This window comes from Trachurus japonicus, chromosome 22, assembly GCF_045865225.1.
Source record: "Trachurus japonicus isolate A0001 chromosome 22, Traja_1.0".
Classification (NCBI taxonomy): Eukaryota; Metazoa; Chordata; class Actinopteri; order Carangiformes; family Carangidae; genus Trachurus; species Trachurus japonicus.
Window position 1 is genome coordinate 20741103 of NC_140928.1, and position 23535 is coordinate 20764637.

At 40.3% G+C, this 23535-nt stretch overlaps 1 protein-coding gene across 1 annotated transcript in view; it reads left to right on the forward strand.

The window, feature by feature from the left end:
• The first annotated feature begins 8306 nt into the window (after positions 1 to 8306).
• The window catches only part of lrfn5a (leucine rich repeat and fibronectin type III domain containing 5a), a 141191-nt gene continuing 125962 nt past the window's right edge, over positions 8307 to 23535 (forward strand). The window contains exon 1 of the mRNA XM_085767237.1: positions 8307 to 9289. The gene's annotated coding sequence lies outside the window, so the exon portion shown is untranslated. The remainder of the gene's footprint in view (positions 9290 to 23535) is intronic.

Genomic DNA, 23535 nt, shown 5'->3' on the forward strand with positions numbered 1-23535 from the left:
CCTGGCCCTGCGGAAAGGTTTTACCCCACAGCCAACAGCGCTCCTAGGTGTTAATGCTCTAAGTACTCAATAAGGAAGCATTGCTCACACCCGAGGACATTAAGCATGATACAGCTGCTTGCAGGACAGTAATGTGGTTTGGAAATAAAGTTCTGGACACAACCTACTTTATGAGTTTGGGAGAATTTTACAAGCAGAACAAGGACATAGCTATACGGTCACCCATATGGACGACACTACTTTGTATTACTGTATTGTGAATGAAGGTGGTAGTAGGCTACGAAAACCAAGAGGTCCATGTAAACAAAGCAATACTTCAACTTAAAGGGATAGTTCACCCAAAATTCAAATTTCAGTCATTATCGACTCACCCTCATGTGGACAAAGGGTTGGGAGAAGTTTCAGAGTCCTCCGTGCCTTCTCTGAGTTAGATCGGGGCTCCGTGCAGCACTGCATGTCCATATGACGGTTGCAGTGTTGCTCTGCCGGAATCTTGCGCAATTTGCGGAGCCGTGAACTGGGCGTCAATGCAAGTCGCACGAGATTTGCACAGACACAGGCAAAGCAGTGAACTGAGACACTGGGAGCTTCCGCTACAAACAAGCTTAAATATAGACTTATTTAATTTTTTTCGGAACAATTTCTCATGTCGGGGCTTCAATACAAGAGGGACATTACAGACGAGCAGTATGGAGGTATTTGGATGTTTTTTTGGTGTATCTTTTTGGACGAAGAAAAGTGAGGCCCATTTGCAACCGTTATATGGACATGCAGTGCTGCGCCGAGCCCCGCTGTAACTCAGCAAAGGCACGGAGGACTCTGAAACTTCTCCCAGTCCTTAGTCGACATGAGGGTGAGTAGATAATGAGTGACATTTGAATTTTGGGTGAACTATCCCTTTAACCTTCAAATCATCTGAACCGCAAAGGGTCAGCGGTGGAACACTCCTACACCAAGCATTTCGACAGCAGTAAAGAGGTTAAAGACAGGTAAATACAGCATGTTCATAACACCGCTCTGGCCTTTGGTGAGAAAAGTTTGATTTTCAGGCTGTTGACCAGAGGTAACACCATGAGGGGCAAAAACACCAAAGGGTCCAACCGTTCCTTCTCAGTGCAGTGCTGACCAGAGTCCTTGGTGAGTCACAGTGGGACAAGGTTTACTGCAAACCATTAGAACACCTTATGGTTCACTTCAGGGTCATCCAAAGGATAAGGCAGTCCCTGAGAGGTAGACGGCAGGTGTTTATGACATTAGGTGCAGAAGCAATGGCGAACAACTAGGAGAGACAGTGTGAGCCAAGCTGTGAATAGAGATGGGGAAAAAGCATCAGAAGCATTTTGGTCCAAGGGGGCTGCTGGAGAATCGTTTGGGAAGAAGTAACGATCATTAACCAAGAGACTGTGGGCATCAGGAGGAGGATCAAAGAGGCCATCCATGGGGCGTTGTGTGGCGCAGTTGGTAGAGCAGGCGCCCCATAAGCTGAGGCCACAGTCCTCACTGCGGTCGGCCCTGGTCTGAATCCTGCATCGGGTGGCCCTTTACTGCATGTCATTCCCCCTCTCTCTGCTTCCCCATTTCCTGTCTTTCTATACTGTACTGTCCAATAAAGGCAAAAAATGCCCAAGAAATATACTTAAAAAAATAGGCCAACCACATTAGCCACCTGCAACCACTGTCAATGTAAACCCTCTTGTAAATGGGAAGCAATGATAATTTGATGTGTTACATCTCATTTTAATATGCTGTACCTTAGCCAGCTTTATTCCCAGACATTAACAACTCATTTGGCGTCAGAGGCTGTATTTCTTAGATCTTCGGCATAGTACTTAGGTTAAGCCTCCTTTATTCACAGGGCTACAACAGACACATGCTACAGTACTGTGACCACACAGTAATGGTAACAAATAGACAGCTGTGTGAGACCAGTGAGACCCATATGTTGACATTTTAGAAAAGAAAAAAAAAACTCAGTTAAGTGTCTAATTCATTTCATAGATTCTTAAAGACTTTTAATGCAAGTTTGTATTAATTTCAACACTGTCAGATAAGAGCTGCTGTGTGGCATGAGCAGTCTAAAAAGTTAACTGCAGAGCATTTTGACTGCACATCTAAAACCTCACCTCCTTCACACAATAGATCTGCCTTTGCTGGCATTATGTCCGAGATCCTTAAATTAGCTCTAGATTTAACAGCTCCGCTGAATTTAATGAGGGTGGGCTCTCATTACCTTGAGTTCCTCAACAGGATCAAGCAAGGCCAATGAGAGATTACTCATTAGTCTGGTTTGCATGTTAATAATATGCAGTTTCACCTACAGATGGCAAAGTTGGTTCCTTGTTCTTGTCAGTTAACTGTGCATTTGATAATGGCAAGTATATTTTTTCTGTATGTCCTCTAACTGTGATATCAGAAAAACATCATGGATGAAGAGTAGATCAGGCTAAGTGCCCCTCACCGTGTTCTCACCTCCCAAAGATGATTTCATTATCTTCACTAATGATTTTGACTGTAGTGACAACAAATTAATATTTAATGATATCCACACATAGACTTACCGTAATAATGCAAATTTCTGGATGCATATACTGTACAGTAAAGCCCAGTTCAGTGTGTGTGTGTGTGTGTTTGCAGTGTCTGGACTCTTTATTTCTTTCTTAGCAGGCAGATTGTCTTTTGACAATACCTCTTTAATAGTTTCTTTTGAGTTTTCTCCTAACAAATTGTTTCAGAGTTGGTCTGTTGATTGACTTCTGTGCTTTGTACTTATTTTTTTTTTTTTACATTCATGCATATTGTGTTAATGTTGTTTTGTTGGATTCTCTGTGGGAACAATGGTTATGGAGTCCACTATAGATGTAGGATTGAGGGTTGTGCATTGATTTTTTTCCCCTTCTTTTTACTTTGACTATCTTGCTATAGATGCCCCAGAAGCTTGTAGCATATACAGTATATTACATTACCTGGTTTAATCTTTAACTTTTAGAATATGTGCCAAAATGCCCAGCCACTCAGCCAAGTTTGTTGTTGCTTGTCTACCACTTGCAGTTGTGAGAATGTTTTGTGCTGGTGAGTTTTGAGCACAACACAAGTGATGGAAGATGGCATTGGCATAATATTTTATGATTTCAATATTTTTTTATTTTTTGGAGTAAGATACAGTTATATGAAACCAATATGAAATTGTTTGTGTTGAATTCCAAATCTGACAATGTTGTGTATATTACAACTGGACTGGTTTCATTGTTATAGTGACTGTGCAGCACTGTAACAACAGTTTCTATAGTGTTCACTGGGTTATTGGGTTTAGTGTTTGCTCACATCTGTTACTGTTTCAGAACAACTACCCTCTAAATCTTCCTTTCTAAAAATGATTTGAGGCCATTACAGCCCACTGAGGGGAAAATGACTGTGCAGGAAATAAAAGCAATGGACAAATTCCTGGATTGATGCTTTCAGTCATTGCTGAGTGTGTACTTTCCTGACCACTCACCTGTGTGCAAAAGGATTTCGGTCAATATGACCTGCTGTCGTCTGCAATAGTCATAACAGCTAATCAATAGCTTGATCCATAGTGACGGAGGGCTAAAGCTTCGGGAGCTTATGTTGATACTGATGGTGCCTTTGTGCTCCCATCCACAGCTTTTGCCTGAGTGGATAGAATATGACACAAACACTGGCAGGGTTGGGGATTTTATAGCTTTAGTGGCAGCCAGTCTTTGAGAACAGTGTCTGACCCAGTCAAATTCTGGCAAGTGGAGAGAATTTAAAAGACAAGCTCTTAAGCCTTCAGGTTGAAAACTACACATTATGGGATAGTAGTAATACACAGTCCTGATTGGTGGAGCTCCATGAAATCCATTGTCATGTTATAGATTATTATTTTAAACGTAATGTGTTGAAATGATACATCTCTACTTTACACAAACTGGGCTTCATCTATCTTGAACTGGTTACTGGATGTCTACCTTTCTGATCACTGATCCAAGTCTTACTGAAGGCATTTCTATCCAGCTATCCAATTATTTTAGTCTTACCACTGTCTCTAACATGGTCCCCTGATGATCAGGCAATCAATGCACTGATCAGTACCAGTGGAAGACTACAAAATCCAGCAGCTTAAAATGTCAAGAGCAGTGGTCAGTGACCGGTGGTGACACTGCTGTGCTTGTTAAGATATGGACACTTTTTTCACATTTTACCAATTGTAGCTAATAATAATTCTAGTGTTATAAAAAAAAATATTAATAACACATTGATTTTGAATGATCTCTGGTCCGTGGAAATTGTGGTACTAAAACACCATGAAAATTACAGAAAAATGGTAGAAAACTTAAGTTTGGGGATTACATACAGTATAATCTGCTTGAATTCAGGGTTAGGGTTAGATGAACCCTTCAAGCCTTTTTCAGACCAATTAATCCCTCCATATATGTTGCCATAACTCAGCTCTGAGGACATACATTTGAATATTTATTATAATAAAGTACACAGCCGAAGAAACAACTATATGAAGTGTGCCAGTCAAGGTTGTGTATGTCTGCATTTCTGAGAATAATGATTTCTGAAGTGTAGAGGCAACAATCAAACAAACAAATCAAAGGTTAAATATTGTATTCTCTGTTTAGCCCAGGTACTCCAGTCCACATCTAGCCAGCTGCCACAGTTATTTTTCAAGGGCACATTGTAAAGCACTGTAACATGTTGACTGCATCTTCATAGCAGGTTAGACAGGCAGGCTCTGCCACAATATAAATCGTTTATTTTTTTTCATATGTTTTAGTGCAATTTTCCACAACTCTGATTCATTGCTCAGTATAAAAAGGTCCATTTTTGTTATGCCAACATTTCATAGTTGTGTTTAAATGCTGGAAAACAAATGCAAAAGAAATGGGAGTTAATTTGGAGTCAAGGACAAACTCGAGTTTGACAAAGGTCGAGGTCACGTTGACCCCAGAAAACAGTTAAAGCCATTACTCAAGATTTAACACAAAGCAATTATGATATCTATGAAACTAGTTTGAGTGGCAAAGGAACACAACTGTGAGGCAGTGAATCTCATTTTAAATAGTATAATGTAAGGATTCAGCTTTCAGTCATCCATGTAAATTTACAACACTCAGTAAGAACATATCTTTGACGTGAAAAAATAAAAAAATAAAAACTTGAAGAATCAAGCCAGAGGTATTACTGAAGCTGTTCTGGTGGCCCGCTAAGAACATTTAAGTCGTTTTTTCGTATAGACCAAGCACTGTATGTGGAATATGAGTAAAGGCACATGTAGTTGAACAGATGATTGAGTGATCCAGTTTAGGTCAGTGCAGCAAAAACAAGCAGGTTGTGGTTCATTGACAGTTCTGAGTTTGAGTGCCAAAAATCTCTGCTCACGGTTGAGTGATTGTTGAGTCACAAGTGATCAACAATTCTATCAAGCCCCACCAGAAGTGGTCCATTGTGGTCGCTTTATGCCTTTGGAGCAATAAAAAAGGGGGAAAAATGCATTTATTGACCTCATAAAATATCCCTTAACCATAACAAAGCCGGTCTCTAGGGTTGACTATATCACGGAGGACAAAGAGACAAAAATAGATGAGACTGATTAGGCTTTAAATGGTTAACCAATTGTCGATAGGCTACGTTTATGAGCACTCGGCTAACAAATGAATAGTGATTTCAGCTGGGACTTATCCTATCAGCCACCTGTCAATGCCTCAATGACTTTAACAGCTGTTAAGAGCAAATCAATAAACTGATTGGCAGCAGCAGTAGCCTGAAGGTTAGATCGCGCCACTTTATTGTCATGACCGATCATTCTGTGGCACTGAGGAAACATTGGATACACAGTGAAGAATTTCCAGGCTGATACAAGAGAAGCAATAAAAACAAACACAAATAAAATTCTGAAGGGAACTGACCCAACACTGTCGTCTGAGGATTTACACTCCCCCTCAGCCCCACCCATACATCTGGATTACAGCAGGTCAATACATCATCTGTGCAACATTAAGTCATGTGTTCAAATTTTCCCTTCACGGTTATTGGTTGAATGGTGATAAAGAGGCCAGCACCTTAAAGGTTAATGGTAGTAAGATGGGGCAATTGACTGGTAATTGAGGCACCGTAATTGATCAATGAAAGGTTGGCAATCACAGAAACTGACACCCCAAATATTCTGTGTAGTTAATTCCACTTTCAAGTCCTTTAAGGACATGTGTGGACACACACATTCAACATATTCATGCTTTTCCTCCTTTAATATGCCTTACCTTTTAAGGGGACTCAAGCCATGGACCTCCTAGTCTCTACTTCAACAGAATCAAGCTTATCAGTGCCCTACAGAGACCCCATATCTCCACTTTTCGTCTTTTATGCCACTGAGAGCTGATATGGGTCCCCCAATGGCGGCATTAGCTCAATAAAGCCCTCCTGCATCTGATATCTGTGGCTACTTTAAAAGTCCAAGTATCTGGAGACAGAGTGTGACAAAACGTTATTTTCTTTGTAGATCAAACATCATTTGAATGCACTGCTGTCATGCCAATGTGTGTCCCTTGGGGGAAAAAAATATGAAATGCCCTGTGTCACTCCTAAAGGAAGCACAATAATATGCTGTTTATCACTCAAACTGCAGATTAAAAATCATGTTTCTTTAAAAACCTTCATAATTAAATTAACCTGACATTTTTAAATTTGACAATTTGGCCCAGTGATTCAGCTCATTCTTAAACTGTATGGATTCTTTCTCTACTCCCCTGCCTCCTTTTTGTCTCGATCAACCCGTTAACAACATCCTGTATCACAGCAGAGGGAGAGAAGGAGAGGGAGAGAGAGAGACGATCAGTAGCTCGCATCAATTTCTCAATCTTCATGAGTGTGACACTGAGAGAAACGCCTTCTCAAAGCCAGAGATGGTTGAGAAAATGCGGACCCAGGAGGTGACTGGTGTTATCTGATGTAACGGTACCATACTGCTCTGCTCCATATGGACCGGGGAAGGTGGGCAGTCACTTTCCCTTCCATTTCTGGCAAGCTCTAGTTTTATCGACGATGTGCGGAGCGATAGAAGCGCAAACACGGGCGAGAATGAGAGTCACAGACACTTTCTGACACATTAGAGTGGAGCTGTATAAGTAACACATTGTGACTTGCGCGTCTGGCTGGATGTCGGCTGCCAAAGTGCACCATGCAGGCAACGAGAGCGGTTTTCAAGAACTTACATGCAGCAAGGTTTGAGCTGCGTCAAGCTGGAGACGACTACCAATACACAGCACGGAAATAAAGCGATTTGTACTTCAAAATAAAACCCTCTAGTTACTCCATCAAAAGCTGGTTTAAAACAGAAAATCAAAGTAGATTCCAGTTTTAACAGAGTGGGATTATTGCAGTCATGTTTTGCTACAGTTGACAAAAACAAAAACAATAATTTTAGGCTATCAACAGACTAATTTTAATATTTTGATGATATCACTTAAGAGTGCAACTTGCCATCTGTTCTGTGCATACCCAATGTGGTGACATTTTCTGAAGGCTAAAGTCAACATTTATTAATAGCTTTGCTTAGCCTGCCTATGGTTAGACTTTTATGTCCATTACTGTATTTGCCATAGAGGAACTTTTTACCTTGATGACAAGGCAACATCATTTCTTTGAGGTATGAGCAGATTTAACTATGTTGTTTGAAAAACCAGAGTAAACTTTTGCACAGGACATTTCATGTTAAAATGCCAATCTTACATTTTTTGAAGTCATTACTAAATTTATAGTTACTCTCTTAAAGTTTATGTCAGTTTCAATGACTTGGATGTGCAGTGCCAAAATCTGCTGTGTCATAATGAGCATTATAGTGCAGCCTTTGTGTGTTGTCACCCTTAATTTACCCGGATTTACCACATTTATATTTGGTTTTCCTGTGTTATTTGTTGATGTTGAATAATCAAAGGGATAAAACTGTGTTTAAACACAGGCCAACCCTTGTATAAAACATGGTTTTGAGAATGGGCAGAAATTTGGTGATCTGCAATATGAACCAATGTAAATAGACACAAAAACAGTTTATCATGTTCCCCTTTGGTGGGGCATTAGTGTAGCCTACATAGGCTATATAATACCTGGGGATCGCATATGGGCTGTAAACCAAACCACTTTGATTGATTTATCTGGATGTATACAACATGAGTTTTATTTTGAAACCCACAGCAGGAAGTTGCACTACTCCATTTGATCAAACCTGACAGTTGTCATGCCCGCTGCGTTATATGGATTAACGGTGCAGGAGACGCGACAGGCAAGGAGGAGCGAGGATCAGCGGGACTGGACCGCTAAGCTTTTCAGTGTGAGTGACCGCAGGAGGACGGCTTCACCAGGACCTTAACTTAATCTTCATTTTTGCTCGTTCTGCTTCTAACATTTCTTATTTATTCTACTCCCGACTGCAGTGGAGACGCACGGAGTCGAGTTAACAGAGGGTGAGCGACGTAAACAGACTGGGAGAGTGTGAGAGAGAAAGAGAGAGAGAACAAGCGAGGGAGGGAGGGAGCGAGAAGCTCGAGACTGAAGTGAAAATCCAAAAAAATCGTCATAGAAAAGGTTTGACGGCCGCCAACAAAGCAGGGAAGGTACTACACTGGATATTTACGAGTGTTTAGGAACAAACTCAGTGCGTCTAAGCCGTTCTCAGCGGGATAATTAGACTTTTCCGCCCTCTTGGTTGGGATATTTTCTCCTGTAGTGGAATTCTTCTTCCCATTTCACCTGCACGAGGGCAGCGACCGGCGGGAGAGGAGGAGGGAGGGAGGGAGGCACTTGCCGGCCGGGAAGAAGAGAAGAGAGGAGTGGAGTGGAGAAAAAAAGAGAGAAGCGGCAGAAGTGGACGCGGAGAGGTGGAGGAATTATTTCAGTTTCTCACGGATGGGATTCTTTGCTCACCTCGCGGATGGAGGGATGAAACCGGGAGAAAAAGCACAGGGAGAGAGAGAAAGAGAGAGGAAGGAGAAGTGGAGGATGTAGTCGCTGGGCGCAGTGAGAATGCAAAACGGACGCACCCCACTGGAAGACAGGATTGAACTCTAAAACCCGTACGGAATTTATAACCACCCAAAGGATATTACACATTTTACCTCGCTATACACACGCACACATATATATGGGGCACAATCTCTTATGCGGAACCTATTTGTGTGGAGTTACAACTGTAATCATCATCACCGCCTTTCTAATAATGGGATTTGGAAAGTTAATTGAGCCCTGACACTCCTGAACGAAGGAACCGCATCCTGGGGGGAAAAAAGAGGTAAAGTTCAAACTCCTATATTTCTTTAATATGTTAAAAATTATGGCTGCCCCACCGCCCTCCCCCCTCCTCCCCCTCCCCTCCTATCTCTCCATAAGCTTCTCTCTTTCTTCTAATTCTTCCTTCCTGACTGCGTCTGTTGGAGCAGAGGAATGGAAGCTCTGAGGGGCAAAAAAAAGAAAAGAAAAAGGAGAGCAGAGGCATTTATTTAGATTATCCAGCATAGATGTTCAGTGTGAGCCGCTGGAATGGGGCTGGAGGGAGACAGAGAGGGTGTGTTTGGATAGCAGGGTGGTGTTTTGGGTGTTGGTGGTGGTGGTGGGGGTGTAGAGACCGGGTGCCACTGTATGTAGGAGGACCAGGCAATGAGAACGTTACAAGGTCAAAATTGAGCCCGGTGTAAGTTACAGAAGCTGTGGGTGTGCGTGTGTGTGCGCGCGTTCTGTTCAGCTGCGAACCCACTTTAATGGTGCATGTAGGCTACAGGGTAATTTTAGCAGTCTGTGAGGATAGCTTAGTTATTAATGCACACACGCACCAAACACTGCGCCCCGGCCCCTTCTTGTGCGCCACACACACACACACACACACACACACACACACACACACACACACACACACACACACACACACACACACACACACACACACACATGCACACTGCGCCTGTACCTCAAGAGAGATGGAAGCTGTGTGTGTGTGAGGAGACTGTGTTTTTGTGTCTGGTTATGTGTTATCTGTCTTACATTCAACTAGAAATCGAATCGGCAGAAACAGCAAGAGATCTGCGCGCGCGTTTGTGCAGAATTTGTGTGTGTGTGTGTGTGTGTGTGTGTGTGTGTGTGTGTGTGTGTGTGTGTGTGTGAGACAACGTGTGTGCGCAACTGAACCCCAGCCCTACACCTTGGCACAAAGCTGGATGGTGGCGGACCATTCCTGTTCCAGCGCGCATTTCTGTGTGTGTGTGTGTGTACGTGTGTTGAGTGCGCGTGGAAGTCTAACGTCACTTGCCAGTTTCAAATGACTGGTGTGTGAGCGTGTGTGTACTAGTCGCCTATTCAGACATACAATACGGGACAGCAGTGATTGGATGAGGAGATAATGGTATAGAGTACAGTCCATTGGCATTTAAAGGAACACTGTATTTCAGTCAATATCAGTCAAACAACTCTTGAAACTCATGTCATTTTAACAATAATTTGTTAAAATACACACAATGTAGTAACCTTATTTAGGGCTTTCATTTAAAATAGCACTTTAGCACATTTACTTTAGCTGTAAGAGTCTATTCAGTCAACCAATCAAAGGCAGGGACTATTCTTTTTTAACACTTTTGTTTAATTGCAATCAGACTGCCTGCTATGTTTATCCACTGTGCAATTCTACTTTCTTTGTGTTAGTGGAAGCATTTTCTGAGTTGTTGTTCCAGCAGGAGGAGGTTGGTAACTGTAAACATCCTACTGGAGGAGGAAACATGAATAATTTTGTATCAAAGAAGACATACAGCACATTGAAAGTGAGTTTCAGTTTAAACCGTGCGCTCTACTCTTTTTAAAGGATGTGGTAAAAACAGAAAACAATGAGCATTAAAAATCAGTGTCTCTTTCCACTATTTGATTTGCTATGCCAGTTTGTAAGGCCAAGCTTCTCCAAAGGGACCAATAAACCATATTCTGTATTTGAAAGTTTTTTTTTTATATGTAATATTGAAAGTTGAAAGGTTTAGTGTTGCTTTCAGCCCACAGAAAGAAATTGGATCAACAAAAAATGGAAAAAATATTTTTCTTTTCTTATTTGAAAGATTTGCATTTAAGGTTTTGTATTGTGTTTGTTTCTTTGGCTGAGGCTCCTTGTTTATGTGGAATATAAAACAGTGAAGAAGGAGCAGCCCAAGAAGCATGGCTGCAATGTGACTTGCCCTGATAAATTGAAATGCTGCACATGTAAACCATAATGTGGAAGATACTGGTTGTGTGAAAGCCGTTTGGAAATAATCATCTCATGATGTGTTTTCTTGAGCTGTGCTCGGTCTGTGAGCCTATCTTCACATCCAATAACATCAACGTGCATTGTTTTGACACCTTAGTCCATGCAAACTGTTATATGAGGTCATGAATTATTTCATTTCATTACAATGTGCAGTAAATTGGTAGAAACGATCTCAAATCACCATTTTAATCAAACCTTTTCCCCCGATGAGGGGCTGTACCGTTTAATGTCTCTCTAATTAAGGACTGTGACATGTCAACATTTGAAAATTGCCTTCCTTTTTTTTTCTCTCCATCTCTTGGCGGATTGCAGTTTCTCCAGTTTGCACCGGTACAGTAGCTCACATAGATTGATCAAGGCAATAAATTTATGCACACGAGCCACTCATGCTGGCGCTAATGGCCCGTGGATATGGAGGCATTATGCAAATGCTTTCCTGGCTCTAGAAAAGTAGTGTGTGAATGAGTGAGGGAGAGAAACTGGTGATATTCAGTCCATTTTAGTTGTGTTTAGCCTCTTATTTACATCTAAAAGGAGTGGTTTGCTGTGCCATTAGGTTCAGGATGAATGGCAGTGCATTTGTGTTCCACATTGTTTTTCAGTTTCCTGTGAGAAATAGAAGACGGCAAAGAAAAGAGGTTGTATTTTAAAGCTACTCCCGACCTTTTACCCATCTTTTGAATTTAATTTGCTTAAGTTGCATCGGTGCTGGGTGAATATGAATAGCATTTCAGAGTTGTGCAGATTTGGTCACTTGTATGACTTGCTGTGTTGCATTTTTATTACAAATGATCACCCTTCATTCCATAATGGTATGTGTAGGTCAGACTGAGATGAAGCAGAAGCAACATTTCTCTTATCCTCTATTTTCCCTTTCTCCCTCATTATTTTGCATCTCTCTTTCACCCACACAACCCACAAAAAAAGGGGGGAAATGTGTGGAGTCTTATCAGGCAGTAGTCACGGGAGTAAAGAGGCTGTAAGGACTGTTCTTTATTCTTTTTAGGGGCAGGGGGGATTTTATTATGCCCGTCTTTCTTCCTGCCCTCTGTTTATCTCTCTGCAACTCTCTGTCTCTCTCTTCCTCTCTCTGTTTAGCTATCTGACAGAGGGCTGCAGGATGCTGCGGAGTGGGTGGTGGAGCTCTAATTCAATTTATTCTGCTGCTCAGAGACAGACAGAGAGAGCAGGAGAGAGCGAGGCAGTGAGAAGACAGAGTGAGATAGGGGAAGGGAGAGGGATGGAGACCACAGATGTTAGGGAACATTTCCTATTAGCAGTGCAGAGACAGGCTTTATGGAAAGTGGGCCTGATGCTGTGACATCTGGATTGATTCTGCGGGCGACTGGGTGACTGTGTGTGGTCATTATCAACTAAAACAATATGGCCTTAAAATGCCATCAGTGTGTCTGAAGGGAGAAAATCGAGACAGACCGTCCTCCTCTCTCCATTATTCACCCGGCTGTTGGCTGAAACACAAATGATTGACAACTTCGACTGGAAGTTTTTTCAAATGGTTGGTGAAATGCCCGAGGCTCAATTCCTACACAGCCAAAAACCTGTATTGCGAAGAATCAGACATATTATTATGATATTATTAATCTGTCTGCACAATATGCAAAAATAATCATATAGTGAGGTAACTGTGCAGTTAATTCTCACTAAGATGGTGATGATTTCTGCGGGGTCTTGTATCAAACAAACATGTTATGATGAAGTGATATTTCTATCAAAGAAAATTGCAACTCGTGTGATTTTTGCAGCATCTGTCATTTGAATTTTGCACTTGTATTGTTTCAATTTTGATTATATTTTAAGGTGTTTCTAAGCAAATTTCCGTTGTCAGTACGATAGATAGTAATGTTCTGATAGTTTGTATAAACTAAATTCAACCTTTATTCCCACACTGTACAGCCTACTCACGACAGTTTAAGTTTCATACACTCCAGCCATTCTTGCCATTACAATGATAGGAACCTCAGTCAGTCCTAAATCTGCTTTTTTTATTATTTACTTAAAGGGACAACGAGGAGTTTCTAATTGGTTATAAAAAACTCTCACGTTAATGTGGATGAATCTACATTACCCACACTTGTTAATGGGCCCATTTTAGATAAATATATCATTTTGTCTCTATCGTTATTTTGTCATTATTAGTGGTGGTGGAAATGCTGGTCGAGCCGACCAGCGTTTCTTTACTTTCGGTTTCGTGGCGAGTTGTGAGAATAATGCAGCTGAATCGCCGTTTATGGTCGGAACTACGACGGTATGTGATGGTCTTTGAACCTCTGACTTTAATTATTGATGAATGAAAACATGAGTCTGTCTTGCGCCGGTCAAAGAATTTCTACGGTGCGCACGGAGGCTCATAAATGTAGTGTGAAAACGCTTCGCTTTTCCAAAACTCCTCGTTGTCCCTTTAAGCAGCTACAAAAAATATTAGACATGTACCACACATCTGGCTGGAAGGTCTCAATGGTTCAAGAACTTTTTTTCCATCATTAAATATTAAAATGGAGCTAAGTACTGCATGTTTGTTTTCCTTTTAAATAAGTTCAATATCAAGTGCTAATTCCACCTGTCATAACTGGCTCTCTCTCTCTTGTCTCTCTCACTCTCAGACACATTTTGAAAGATCAGAATGATGAAGATTATGTAATAATATCTGCACCTATTGATTGACATGCTGTATTTGAGGTTATTTTTCTCCTTAAATTAAATGTTTTCTGTTTGTGTATATACTTTTAATATAAAGTGTCAAAATTATGTCATTGTGTGTAATGGCTGCACTGTTGCCGTGTATGCGCTATGGGTCCGTATAATTTCCTGCTTTTTTATCCTTTGGCCAATCACATCCCTGACAACAGTTTAGTGATGGGGCCGTTCAATAATTACCACCAGTTTTCAATTAAATATTATGTATTCTTCTATGTTAAATATATCATGACATTCTTCTGCAGCCACAGTAATGGTGGTGGTGATGATGATAAATTATTGTTGAGCACATCAACTCTCATCTCTTTGAGCAATATGAAGATGTACGCCTACATTGGTCATTCATCTCTGATATGGACAGGCTTGGCTCACATAGTTGAGCTGGTTGGTGGTTCGTTGTCCAGCTCTTCCTGGCAAGCTGCTGAACTCCAAGTTACTTCAGTTGTAAGTGGCTTTGGATTGAAGTGTCTGCAGAATGTGTGAATGTAAATTTTGCCAAAACTTGAATAGCTTTTCTGGTAAAAGGCTATCATGCTCATTGTTATAAATCAGTGGGAATGTCTGCATACCAAACACCTTGATAATGGAAAGTGGATTGTTTTGGAGTTTTCCCCCAATTTTGGCCTTTCAGGTGACCCTGACCCATGTTTTTGTTGAGGGTGCTTTACACATTCTTGCACCATTATATTGTAAATTAATAATAAGACACTGCTTTGTTCAAATGCAGAACCTAGTGCTGCTGCAGTGTGTTGGCCCCCATGGATAAACACAAGTAACTCTGAATAAATAGCCTGTCATTGCCAAGGCAGGATTAGTCTTTGGCTGGCTGGTAGCTCTAGTTAAGTTCCTGTTTAAAATCCATTACAAAGACTTTAATTGCGTTAGAATAGATTTGCATGTTGTTGCTGTTGTTGTTTCTTTGCTTTTTTTTTCTTAGAGATGCCGCTCATCTGTTGTGTTCCTGCTGCAGCAGAGGTTATTTGGTCCTTTCTCTCCTGTGTTTGCTAAATCACTCTCTCACTCACACAACCCCATGCACCCCCCCTCCCCTGCAGCCCCCCCCCCCCCCCCCCCCCCCCCCTCTCTGTGCACACACCTGCTGCTTCAAAATCACCCGTGTCATGTCTGACACCAGATCCTGCTTCAGGAAGCCATTGGGGGAAGATGCTTATGCGTGTCTGTGGGTGTATGATGGTGTGAGTATGAGGAGCGGCTGACATGACAGATGTGAGACACGTTGGGCAATAATGAGCTGTGTTGAGCACAGATAACTGTGGGTGAATGTGACATAACAAACACACACACATACACACACTTCTTGCTTATTGCCTACAACCCCACTATCCTGTACTGTATGTTTGTCTGTTATTCAATCTATTTAAATATTATGGTAGCCAAGTTTGGATAACCTGTATAAATAGCTATATAAACCAAACATTCATGTCATGTAAACAAGAAATGATTAACCCAAATATTAAGACACAACTGTCTGACAAATATAAATAAATAGCTTAACCATCTTGGCAAGCATTCCACGATTCCTACAATTTAACACAATTTCGAAAGTGTTTGGTTTCACCCTTACTGTAACTTCACACAGAAAAAAATATTCTGCTTTTGTCTGTACTCAGTTTCAACACAAAGTTTGTAAGTGTGAGATGCAATCACCCGCCTGTATCCCTTAGTAATGACATAAATAAGTTTCCAGTCTGGACTGAACTTGTTTTTATTGTCATTTTAAGATTAATTGTAAATATTGCAGCACAGTTGTCACTGGGGGATTCCACCAGCCGGCACGGCACTGTCTATAAAACTAGTCCACACTCCATAATACACTGTTTCAGCTTACACAATCCAAGAGTACTGTAGCTTTTCTGAGAAAAAAAAAAATCCCGAGGGTGAAATGTGTGAAATATCAGTGCAGTGAAAGTCTTTCATATAAACTGAGACATGCTTTGTAGTATTGCCATTTGAAAATAGTGTAAAATTGCCTTTGTAGACACCCATCGCAGGATCAGACTTGGCCACAATCATTTAAAAAAACTCTCACTTCAACACTCTATGATAACATTGTCTGGACTATAATGTACTGGAAGTGATGTGTCAATGCTGTCAGATGCTGCCTGTACCTCATGGCTTCCTAGTTGACATTACTATATGCAGCCTTGCCTTTCTCTGCCTAAAGAACAGCAGAGCGCCTTACTGCATCTATATGTTGTACCAAACATACTTTGACATGCCGTGTGTGTGATATAGTGGCAGTTTGCAGCTCAAACACTTAAAATCCTAATGTATCTTTGAGTTCCTTGTTTTGTCTCTGTTTATCATTGTTGTCTTAAATAAAATCTTAGCTGCAAATATTTTATTGCTAGATATAAATCCTTAGCTTGTGGGAGAGAAAACAACACATGGAATAAAATCTGCACCACAATCTACTGCCAGAGGCAGTGCTGGAGAGCACTTTCATTCATGTATTGATAGTGTCTCATGCCCTGCCTCCCTTCTGTTTCATTCCTTTTAACTAGATCAATTTCTAAAGGCCATCTTTTTAAAAAGACAATAGTCTATTGTGTTGATTAGGTTTGCACAACCTTACCCATAGTCAGGTTGTCCTATTGTCACGTGTGGAAGTGGGGGTTCTTTAACCTTTGAGCGAGAGAGAAAGTGCTCTTTCTTGGCTTAATCCATGAGTGATGGCAATAGGGTTGATACATTACAGTATATAACAATGTTAAAACTAAACAAAGTTGATGAAAAATCAGAAAAGGGAGACACTTAACTGTTATATGTTGACGTAAAACCATAGCAGTATTTTGTTTTTCTTTTACATGCAACATATGTGTGTATTTGTATGCCTTTCTTTGGGCCTTTTCCATGAATAGCAGTGCATTCTTCATCAACTTGTCAGGTTAAATAAGAGTTAAAAGCAATTAAGAGCAACCTTGCCTTCTCAAGACTTGCAGCCTGAGCTGTAATAGTAGGAGCATTAGGATTAAGAATAATATGTTATGGATCTATGAGATGTCAGTTAGATTCACTTTATGTATTATTGGCCAGTGTAGATATAGGATACAGTGCTGTGCAAAACGTAAAAGTTATGGGCAAGTTAATGGGACAGTGCAGCAGCAATGCTCCCTGCCACTAGATATATAAAACAAAAAGTACATTGTGAGAAAAGGCAGTTGTAACTTAATCTGGGAGTGTTCACATCCATACTGTTGAACTATAAATAACTATATATATGAACTATATAAAAGTATTATTCCAATACAGATCACAAAGTTCTGAAGCACACAAAACAAAACAACGCTTGTCTTGTGTCAACACCAGTATACACTGTGCTGAAGAGCCTCCATCATTTCTATTTGTATGGAAGGAAAGTTTTCATCACCATGGATAGCTACATCTTGTAGTTCCAGCTTGGAGCAGACCGTTCAGGACCATGGAGAGCTACAGTCGGCAGTTAGAGCTTGGATCACACACTTCAGGACCATGGAGAGCTGCATCATGCAGTTAGAGTTTGAAGCAGACACTTCAGGACCAAGGACAGCTACAGACATGGACATTGACTGGATGGCATGGTGCAGCAGTTGCTGTGATTTCTTCAAGGTAACACAGACAGTTCTCTGTAGTCATCAACCAGCAAAACTAAACATTTATCTGTTGATTAAAAATTCACACTACTTGACTAGTCTAAAAGTAATGAGCGCAATTAACTTGGGATCACACTGCCTGTGTAAACAATTTCTCAATTGTTGGTTGAGTGTAGCTTAGCGGTGTTAACACAAACCTTTACAGTTCACACAGATTATATATGTGCATTGATGTGGTTATGCGTTGCTTCAGTGAATTACCTTTCAGTTTACAAATGTATAGCAGTTAACTGTCATTGAAAAGAAAATGTGAATGATTAGTTCACCGTGTAGAATTTCTGGTGCAGACTCAGGCTTCAGAAGCAACACATGTAGGGCATTAGGGCTGGGTGATAAAACAATCTTGATTTGGGATTGCGATACATTTTTGATTGGTTTCGATTATCGGCTATTGTCATATTTCCTCAATATCACATGGCAGTAAAAAGCGTGACATACGTGTAGAGTTTGTTTGAGCTGCAGCAGCTAAAGCTAAAGGGAAGGAGGATAAAGTGAAAGTTGGAAAAAGGGAGGAAATGAGTTGCAGTTTGGAGTCAGAGCGACCGGGTGATATGACAAATAGAGTCAGAGCAATAAAACTGTCAGAGTGAAGAGCAAAATATTTATCAAGAACCTGTTCAAATAAATAGAAAGAAAGACAATACTGCAGCCTTATACATGTACATGTCATAGACACACCTTAGAGCTGATGTATGGTAGAAAAAAGACAACAATAACAACAAAAATGTTAATCTAATCAAACTGGATTAGTGAACCTTAATGAACATGAAAGTGGACTCGTGTCGTCTTCCCAAACTCAACACATTCTCTGGTTTCTTCAGGATTCAGTCAGGATGCTCCTTGAACTGGCAGCCTCAAAAAAATACATATTGAATCGAAATATTGAGAATCGATCAATATGGAAATTATATTGTGATAAATTATTTTGCCATATCACCCAGCCCTATAGGGCATTATTTCAACAATGCTCCTCTCCTTCACATATTTAGAGTTGAGTGGAATTTCAGGTTTAACAAAACTTAGCCAGATCTTCAGTAGTTTGTTCATTTCTTTGCTGTGTCTTCCTCCAGGAAACATGTGAGAGAGTGGGGCACAGTTTGTGCACAGACAGTGGGAGAGTGGGGGCGAGGTTACCGAGAGAGATTGAGGGATGCAAACACTGGCAAAGTTTTTCAGAAAATAAAAATGGTTATATAACACTTCACAGAACTAGAATCAATATGAATGGCATTCTCTATATATCGGTGCACCTTAAACCACAATATACCACTTACCCCATAGGACCAGAGCAAGCATTACTGACAGTGAAATATGAAAAAAATAATTATTAAAAAGGGAAAAAAAGAACATGACAGTTATTATCAACAACACTAACATAATGATTGGTCAGGATGATAATAATTTCTTCAAAACTCTGCCTTTAAAATGGGATGCTCTGTCATTCTAATTACTTCAGTAGTGTGATGTCCTAATCAGCAGTACGAAGAGGTCATCAGTGATGAACAGTGTTGTTTTTGGAGCAACAGAGGGACTGAAAACTGAGTAGATTAAATGGTGCATTTAATTAAGAGGCTTGGGATCAGGAAGTCAGAGATCAGTCTTGGCTCATGCCAAGAGTAGCTACATTTAGCCTAGCTTGTTAGCGCATGCCATCTGTTCACACACAGATTAACGCTACACAGCAGACACTAGCTATGGGTCAATTTTCTGGTTCAGCACTGTATCGGCTGTATTCACTTGACCTTATTCCCCCAGAACCCCTTTTGAGTATAGAGAACTAGAATGAAGTCTTTACAGTAATTATTTCCATGTTTTATTTACTGTATTTGTACGGTGTTATGTGTTTTGGAATTTCAGTAAAACCACGGTACGTGACTTTTTGTGACGAACCACTTCCTTCACTTCCATATTATCGCATCAACATTTGACACTGTTTGCAGTGCATTAAGTGTCTAATTAAACTCACCATATGTTTAGATTAAACTAATTATCAGTCATATTAGCATCTAGTATGTGTCAAAGAAGGGAACCAATGTTTGAGGCCATTGGCATCACAGATGAGGAGGGGTTTGCTCTGTGGTTTTCTTCTTTAATGTTATACATTTTTATTACTGAAAATGTGGATTTCTTTCTTTCCTATGTAATGAGTTTCCTCCTTTATTCTTTCTACCCTATGCTGTGATTTCTGTCCCATTTTACAAAACAAAAGCCTCACTTTGATCATTTCCTTTCATTCTTTATCTGTCCTCATTTACTCTGACATTTTACAGTCATTCTCTGCAGGGTTTATAGTCGGGAAAGGCATGACAATATCCATGCTCACTGTTGCATCACTTGGAGGTTTGTTAATGTGTTTTAATGCGGAACTGAGCATTTATTAACTTTCAACTAAAAACTAGACTGTCTAAATTCAGATTTTCAAAAAATTTAAGTGGACCCGTAACGTTTTGATGTCGTTCAAGGTCAAATCCCAATCAAATCTAGAGTAGGCTGCTTGTACTGGCCAGTTAAAGTTTCTGCTTTATAAGGAGGGATGACTTCCAAATCACTGCATCCCACTTAGATAGCTTTTACACCAAATACTATAAATAGCAGCCAGCTAATCCTACCCGTTGGCTCTGTTTTGCTTTATTTTTTAGTCTTTCTACTTGGCACCAACCTAAGCTTAGCAGGCTGCTACTCGCCAACGAACACTCCAAAATCTGATGGTGCAATATCTGGCTGAAGGATATTGATATGGGTTAAGGGAGCTGCCAGTGGAATTTGACAGTTTTGAGGATTTATCTATGATATTGGACATTTTATTTTATTTTTTATGAATAAAAGCTACATGACTTGAGCAGCCTGTGAGGAGGTAAGACTGAGCTGCTTGGTTGAGGATGGATTTGATCAGAAATAACTGCTGCAACATACCTACAGAAACCAGCTCATTGTAGAAGACACGGTAGGGTTAAGTGATGAGTTACTTTGATCCAACACTTGAAGAAATATGTCTGTAATGCTCCAGATGGCCAGTGTTGGCAGTCTTGATTTGTCCTATTTTTTGAGAAACTTTTATTGCCTGTGATGTGATTGATTTGTTAGGCTTCTCAGTACAATTAAAGATACCTGTTTATTGAAGGTGACATGATGGCTTTGTCTTTGTACCATCTTTAAAGTAAATATGTAAATATTCAAAGGAATCTTACTCAGTGTCCTTTGCTTAAGCTTGCTCAGGGATCATGTTTAAGCTCCTGGCTCTTGATGCCCAGGTGACAGCAGATATGCAATACTCAGAATAAATGAGAGTTTGACCTGTAGACAAAAGAAAAATGTTCATTTGAATATGTTATTTTTCTTTCTTTTTTTTTTTAATTTTCCAATAAACAAACAATTAACAGACAATGGCAGACATTCACTCCACACTACAGGGTTATAAAAGGGGGGGGAAATACAAATACAAAAACATTTGAATAAGTTAAATGTTTTTTTTTTTTCTTTTCAAAATTGGCTGTGACATTTTAAAGGGACAATGAGGAGTTTCTATTTGGTTATAAAAAAGTCTCACGTTAATGTGGATGAATCTACATTACCCACACTTGTTAATGGGCCCATTTTCGATATTCGATTTCTTTACCTTCGGTTTTGTGGCGAGTCATGAGAATAACACCGCTGAATCGCCGTTTATGGTCGGAACTACAACGGTATGTGAACCTCTTTGAACCTCTGACTTTAATTCTTGATGAATGAAAACATGAGTCTGTGTTGCGCCGGTCAAATAATTTTACGGTGCGCGCGGAGGCTCATAAATGTAGAGTGAAAACACTTCGCTTTTCCAAAACTCCTCGTTGTCCCTTTAAATTTCCCCTTGGGGATTAAATAAAGTATTTCTATTCTATTCTATGTTACTGTACTGACAAAACATGGTTTTGTTGGAGTAACATTTAAAATTTGATATGCTAATGTATATAGTGCAAATTACTGGTAGAACTTTATATTATTTCACCTGATGAATGATCCATAGTGAATAGTGAACAGAGGCTCCACAGGGTACATTTGAAATAATATAGAGATAGCCTGAGATAACCTGAGGTAGAGAAGAGACGGCCTTTCAGTCCATCCCTCAACTATCTACAATAATTTATGATGTTCAGTAGGTTAGGAAGACCCCCACTTCTTTGCATTATGAAATGCATAGACGATGTTGTGTCAGGTATATATTGCTATGCAAATTGATTGGAGAGTTGTTGCAATGTCGAATTGTTTGTGTATGTTTAGGTGTCATGAAATGGTACCATAAAGCATTGTATGCTCACAAATTATAAGTTACATCTCTTGCTCTCATGAATATAAATTAGATGAATACAAAATTATCTCTGTTCTGTTCTCCTCTGTAATTCATGGGGCAAAAAAAAACCTAATGGAGCTGTGTGTGTCCATACCCTTAGGGGTTGTTTGTCCCTGATAATGGGATGTCATTTTGACAGTCAGGATGGCTTGATCTCTCAGCCACCCTGATGACACACACACAAACACACACACACACACACACACACACACACACACACACACACACACACACACACACACACACACACACACACACACACACACCAACATTGTCTTGTGCAAAAAAGGCTGATTTTCTTTGGTCTGCCCCTGCCCAAAGACTTTAGTAGTTGCACATTGATGATATTAATTTTAGAAAAACAAAAAAAAACAATTGTATTTTTAGAGAATGTGCTTATGTCACTAATACTAATATAAATATGTCACTCTAATATCATGTGAAGCAACTTTTTTGTGTGCAGATCTCTTCCCACTCCATCAACCCTGTTTCAGTTCTACTTCCTCTGCAGCTTGTATAACATGACCATCAACGATAGCAGAGTCTGTAAAGAGATCATGATTGCTATGTGATTGCTTTTGTCCATACGCTTCACTATATAAGTACCAGGCATTGTCTTTGAGATACATCCGCCTCCACTTCTTCTGTGCAAAGTGTTTCATATATGTCTGGGGACCAGATTGCTCTGGAATGTGAATATAAAAGAAATGGATCCATGTGAATTGCAGGCAAGTGAACGGGGTTGTGGTGCAGTTAAATATACTGATTTTATGTCTTTTCCCACATGACAACAATGGGGTTCAAAACTGGAATATCTCTTTAACCCTGATATGACTTTCTATCATCTTAATTGTATGAGCAATGTACTGTATGATGTGCAGGAAGCAATGACAACACCATAATTTATGGATAAGACGCAGAAAGCACTTGGGTGTGGAATCATAAAACACAGACGCGCACACTCTTAAACACTCTGCAGGTGGTTCCCTGTGAGCGCCCATCAGCTGCAGAGGCAAAGTACAGCAAGCACACAAAATCATCTACTTAACGCAGGCAAGAAGTGCACACAAATGCAGCAAGTGAGCCAATAAAAGGATGAACAATGTTACCACAACTGCCCTCTGGGAACTTGCGTGGAAATATGACTCAACCATTTGCTGGCACCACACGCTGAGTCAGCACATTTACAAGAGATGGATTAGGCTTTTGAGACGTCCATTTGACAACACGTGTGTGCACACAACTGTACACACACCGTTTCTAGGATGTGCACGAGGATGGATAATCTTAACTGCTTTGATGCCATGTGCACCAGCAGCAGGGTGGTGTTGATTTACTCTGGTGTCTCGTCACTATTTGGATGAAAAATATCACTGTTCTGACCACTGTGGCTGGACTCTTGACTCTTTTGAACTGTTCACAGGTGTGTGTGTGGTCAGGTGTTGAACTGTTGTCCACCTCTAGCGCTGTCAATCCCCCCCCCATTGGGATTCAAATTTCTAATGCTTCTTACGTAAAATATTTGAATTATATTCAAATTATAATACATATTTAAAGGGACA